Genomic DNA, 6,000 nt, shown 5'->3' on the forward strand with positions numbered 1-6,000 from the left:
TTGATATTGCTTTTCAAACTAAAAAAAAAAAAAAAAAAAAAAAAAAGAGGAAATTGGCCAGAACTTCCAGCTACCAGCTGCACCTTCAGTAGACGAGCCATTAGCGGTATGATTGAATTTCATCCTCAGAGATTCATTTTCTCTGTTCCAGAACAAAGTAAACATTATTATCATACAGACTTCTTTTAACAATTAATAAGCAATTAATAATATTCATGCCCAGAGTATTTTTTATTTGCTCTTCTTTAGAATTAATGCATTATAACATGAATATCAAATCGATAAAAATCACGCGGGGTATGTGGAAAAACTGTTTCAAGTTAGATTTCTAAGCTTCTAAGTAAAATAATCCAAATAGTTGCTAAATTAAAATACCAGCAATGTCAAATGTTGTTCCATTTTTTCTGATAAAACTACAAAGTAAGGTTTTTTTCATATTAAAGGTGTTACACAAAAATACTTTGATCATGTTTTCAATTAAGTACAGAAATAATCAGGTTGATAATATAATTCTGCTAAGAAATCAGACTTTCTTCTCATTAAATGACACTACCAAGTCATTCAAGAGCCAACCAGTCTGTAAAAGTAGTCTCCCAAAACTGCATTAAGGCCAAGGTAAATACCCTGCCGATAAGAACTAACACCCCTCAGAAAATTTCAGGATTTTTTTTAATTACAAAAGATCAAAACATCAACAAGGGTACTGATTAAACACTTTAGCACCATGATACATCAGACCAAAAGACAAGTTTAAAAAGACTAATCAAAAAATTCAAAGAAATGTGTTTTGCAAAATATATTTTTCATAACTCTTGTCCTTTTAAAACGTTTTCATCTCTATCTCATCTTACCTACAACTTTCTCAATTAGATCTTCTCTTCTCCAAATGAGAGATGAGGAAAATAAATGAATAGCAGGCAAGAAATCTTACTACAATCACATTAATCAGGTAGAACCAGAACTGAAATTCAAGAAGGAACCCTACATCTATCAGCACTTCACTTTTCCCAAAAACCCAGTATGATGAGGGTGAAGAGGAAAACATGAGTTTTAGAAGAGCACATCATTAAATATAAGTCAAAAGCATAACATCCAAACACCATTATGATATTTTTAAGAAGACTATTTTTGTGTTAAACTTTTCCGATGAGTATCATATTCTCATTTTTGCCTGACCTCTTTTATTACTAATTTTCCAGGTTTTAAATTACTCAATATTAGATTTATTTTAATCAACAACTACTTGCTTTAAAAATTATGTAAAAATCACAAAATAACAGGAAATCTAGGAAACTAAAGTACAGACTGATAATGAAGCATCAAGTTGCAATGCTAGCAGTTGTGTTCTTTGAACTTGTATAGAGAAACACACAGAGGCACTATTCTGAAAAGAAAGTCTGCATTCATTTAAAGACCACACAAACCTAGGAGCAAAACCAATGATTGAAACTGGGTATGTGCCCTCCCGCTGGCTCCCAATACACACACACACACATACACACATATGCACACACACACACAGGCACACACACACTCTTTTGAGTGTTGATGGTTTCTTCCCAACTGGGTTTGTTTTACTTAAAATATATAACAATCATTTTCCATGCAGGAAATCAAGATGTACTACAGTTTATGAAAATACACATTCCTATTATATTTTTGAGGTTCCTGAAAGAAAATATCTCCTGAGAGGATGGAATTACATACTACCAGATTAAAAAATAAATGAGATTGATCATTACATAGTATCAAGCCTATCTCATTTGGAAAATGCTATTAAAAACAACGTGGATCTAAGGTAAATTCCTTCTCTGCTCATTCAAAAATGGAGAATACATAAGTATACTTATGTATACATAATTGCTACATTAACTTTAAGAGGATAAAATGAAAAAGAACTGAAGCACTCGAATTCATTGACAAATTACTTTCCCTAGTAGGATAAAAGCTACCTTTTCCATCCAACTAAGAGAAAGTACTGTAACTTTGCAATTTCACAAACCAAAGTTGCAATTATCTTTTACATTCTTCAAGATTTTATCAGTGCCTTACAAGCAGAATAACTATTGATCACAGATCCACATCAACAAATGTAAGCGCTAAAATATTTCCAGAAAATTTTAAAGAATGCAATTAGAGAAGAGACAGCGTCATTAACAAGTGGAATAGTTTTACAATTTGGTATTTATTCATTGGCTTCACCTTGTGGGAACTCCACCCTTCTTCACCATGTCAGTGGAACATGACAAAACAACACCAACAATAATTTCTAAAACTTAGTAACACTTAGTGGAAGAAATCGGTAGGCTGCCCAATCTAACACCCTCCAAACTTTAACTTTATAGAGATATATTCTGAGAACTGTTTCCATAGTTTTCGAATTTTTATATTTTTTTCCACCCCAGTGTTCTGACTGGTCTCCTAACTCCAAAAATCTCTGCATCTGGGTCCCTCCGAAGCCTGCTCACGGGCAAGCTCTCCTGCCCTCATCTTATCTGTCAACCCACCCTAACCCCGTGTTCAAGACTGACAGAACATGAAAATGCCCAAGGAACACCCCTCTTCAGTGTCCCGCATTGCCTTGCTGTTCCAGGACGCCCTTCCCAGTGCTCCCACCAAATGCCCAAATGCCCGGGGTACCCAGAGGTCTGTGACCTTAGCAAGAGGCAGGGACCCAGCGCATTTCTTCAAGTGCACCTGCCCTGTGGCTCCAGGGTCCCAGGTCCCTTCCTCTAAGCCCCACCATGCACCCAAGTACCGGATCTTTGCAACACTGTTATACGGTTGGGTGCAGGCACGTTCAACATGCCCAGGGTCTTCCACAGAGTCTCCAATGTGCATATCAAGAAGCCGTGCATCACACAGAGCCCCAGGAACACACACACACACACACACACACACACACGCTGCAAGGCTGGAACGGGGCTGGGGGAACCATCCCAGGACGGGTCAAGCCCGGGTTACACAGCTGTCCATCACACAGAGACATTCAGACCGTACCTGCTCCACTGCACGACGACCAAACACACCCGGAGAGTCCCTGGCATCATCGGAACCATCAGTCCTCCGCGCAGCTGTGACAGTTTGACACCCTGGCGCCCTCGCCTCTGCTTACTCACATCTGACTGCCTTCAACCTGTCTAAGCCACCCCCCGGGTGGGGGCTCGGGCAGCCCCCGCACCTCGCGCGGCCGGGAGCGCGCACGGGGTCTGCCCCTGCGTCCCGCAGCCAGGTCCCCGAGGTGGGCGCCCGAGCTCGCTCTGGAGCGCGCGGCAGAGCCTCGGGCTTCCAGGTCCCTGTGCGGGGGACCTCAGCGCCGCCCGTGCGGCTGCGGAACGCGCAGGCGGCGGCGGCCTGGGGGCCCCACCCCCTCCCTACCCCACCCCCGGGAAAATCGAATAAAAACCGAGTTTAAAGGGGGAGGGGGGGAAGAAATCGTCCAGGCTGCTGGAGACCCTCGCTCCAGGCTGTGAACTTGGCGCCAGCTGGGACTTGGGACTCGCGCGCCCTCCGGGTTCCGGGTTGGGGGGGCGGGGCCGGTCCGCGGCGTCTCGGAAGCCCCCTTCCGCGGCCTCGGGTCGCCCAAGCCCACCTAGCAGCCCGAGCCGCCCAGAGCTGACCTGCCACCTACTCTCCCCCACCCCCAGCCACCACCACCAAAAATAAACACTGAATGCCCGGTACCACGCAGAGGTGCGCAGGAACCCCGTGCACCCCGCGTCCGTCCTCACCTACGCAGCAGGTCTCGCTCAAGTTTGGCCCCCCGAAGGCTGCACGGGCAGCGCAGCCCGCCAGCTCCGCGCCGGGCTCGGGTCCCCCGCCAGGGGCCGCGCAGGAACCTGCGGCGCGGGTCTGGGGCCCGCCCCGCCGCCCCGCCGCCCCGCCGCCCCGCACCTGCTCCTCCCGCGCCGCTCGGAGCTGCGGAGCGACGTCCAGGCACGGGCGCCTGTTGCTCGCCTCCCCGGGGAGGCTGCGGAGGGCTGCGGGGGCCTCTCCGAGACGCGCGCCTCCCCGGCTCCGGCGCGAGCGAGCGCGCGCGAGCTCCAGGTGAGAGCGGACCGGCACGCACTCACCTCGACTCGGGCACGCGAGCGGCGGGCGCGGGGCTCCGAACGCCCCGAAAGTTGCTCTTCTGCCTCCCGCCTCCCGCCGCCCTGCGCGCCCGCGGCAGCTTCGGAGGAGGGCGCCGGGGACTGGGGAGCGGGGCTCGCAGCGCGGTCGCGGCCACGGGTGGCCCCTGCTCCTCGGGGCTGGACGCCCGGCCTGGGCTAGGTGGGCAGGGGGAGCGGGCGAGGGGCGCAGCGGCGCGGACCCGGCTGACAGTCCAGCCGGCTCAGAGCAGCCGAGGGGGAGGGAAGCCCGAGTCGGGGGATGGGTGACGCCGCAGCTGGAGGACTTTTCTGTCTGCAAGCCAAGAGGGCTTTTGAATTTAAAGGAGAAAAAAAAAAGAAAGAAAGAAAAGAAAGAAATCAGTGCTTGGGGAGGTCGCGTCAGCCATCCCTGACCACAAGAACAGTTCTGCGCGAGAAATTAAAAAAAAGGGGGGGGGGGCTTAAACAATAGGTTCTCACCTCTGTCCACCGCGGCGAAGGGAAATGATACTTGTTGGGGGAGAGCGGGGACACAGAGAAGACCCCGAGCGTCGGCCCGCGCGGGCTGTGGCCACGGGAGCCCCGCGCACTGGCCGCGTTCACATCCCTGCTCGCCCACCACAAGCGGGTGGGCGGGTGGGCGGGTGCGCGAGCGAGAGGCCAGGTCTCCCTGCGAGGTTTGCCTCTGCGCTCTAGGTTTTGGGAACCAGAGCATCCGCGGTTCCCCCGGGGCTTGCTCCAGGTGTGTGCCGTCGTCACCTGTGCACCTGCTCCCGCGGGGTGCCCGCGGAGATGGCTCCGGGCAGGTCCAAGTGCGACCTCCTCGGAGAGGCAAGGCGTTCCTGTGTGATTTGGGAGGTTGTAGGGGTTTAAAAAAGAAAAACGGTACCCCCCCCCCCAACTGACAGCTGACAGCCGCCGCCTTGCCACACAGTGGCATTTCGGTGAGACGGCGCTGCCGGACCCGGTGAAAATGCACTTTACCGAAAGTCCTGCGGTCTCAGAGCACGCACTGACCCCACGGCCCGCTCCCATCAGACGCAACTTTCCCGGACCCCGGCACCCACGAGGGCCCTTTCAAGCTCAAGCGCTCGCTTGCTCGCTCTCCCTCTCTCCCTCTCCCTCTCCCTCTCTCTCTCTCTCACATGTTATTTGACCTTTGCAATGGCACCAGGACGTGCACCCAAGAACAGTTCACGTCCGTGTCCGTGCAACCTGATGTAGAAATGAGAACTGAACAAGACAGCCAAGGAGGTGCGGGGCGCTGGGCTGATGCACGATAGGGGGAATCGCTCAGCAGTGCCAAGGCAGCGAGCACACCGAGGAGGAGCGAGCGTTATAGAGGTTTGAGTTCTGAAAAGCTAAAAAAAATAAAATAAAATAAAAGACTTTTAAGACAGCTCATGACCGCAGTTCCCAGGGACGGGAAGAGGACTCACCAGAGGACATCCCAGGAGGCCAGATGACTGTGAGAAAAACGCATCCAGGGTGCGCACGGACGGTCCATGGCCCTCCCGGCCCGGGCGCCCGGGCACTTTGCAATCAGCAGCCGTCCCCGCTGGCGTGGAAGCAGCGTCCGGGAGAGCCGCGAGCGCGCGCGGGCAGCGGAAGCGCAACGTGGAAGGGATGGGGCGTTTTGGGGGTGGGGCCGGGAGTTTATTGGCGGGGGCCCCCCTCGGCGGACGGGAGCGGGAATTTACAGACTGTCCACACCGCCCTACCGCGGGGGAAGACGGAAGTGAGGGTCGCGGGCGAGCAGGCGCCGGAGCCCCGCGCCAGCTGCCCGCGCCGCGTGCAGGGGCGCGCGGAGCCGGGGACACGCTCGCGCCGGGGCCCGGAGCCGCCGTGCGGCCGAGGAGCGCGCCAGGGGGCGCAACCGCGGAGCCGACCCTGCTCGGCCCCTGAGCCG

The 6,000-nt window shown here is 52.6% G+C and overlaps 1 protein-coding gene across 7 annotated transcripts in view; it reads right to left on the reverse strand.

Moving 5' to 3' along the window:
• BRINP3 (BMP/retinoic acid inducible neural specific 3) overlaps window positions 1–5,669 on the reverse strand; it is a 556,809-nt gene extending 551,140 nt beyond the window's left edge. For 2 of the 7 annotated variants that reach the window (XM_008268734.5, XM_089312012.1), the window contains exon 1: window positions 5,531–5,669. The gene's annotated coding sequence lies outside the window, so the exon portion shown is untranslated. Of the gene's footprint in view, window positions 1–3,000; window positions 3,332–3,731; window positions 3,861–3,894; window positions 4,037–4,073; window positions 4,419–4,571; window positions 4,717–5,530 lie in introns of those variants that run through there. The other 5 variants (XM_008268735.5, XM_051820406.3, XM_051820407.3 and 2 more) reach the window with 5 other exon arrangements.
• Window positions 5,670–6,000: the final 331 nt, after the last annotated feature.

The sequence above is a fragment of the Oryctolagus cuniculus genome, chromosome 13, assembly GCF_051225735.1.
Source record: "Oryctolagus cuniculus isolate XC-2025 breed Fujian yellow rabbit chromosome 13, ASM5122573v1, whole genome shotgun sequence".
Lineage (NCBI taxonomy): Eukaryota > Metazoa > Chordata > Mammalia > Lagomorpha > Leporidae > Oryctolagus > Oryctolagus cuniculus.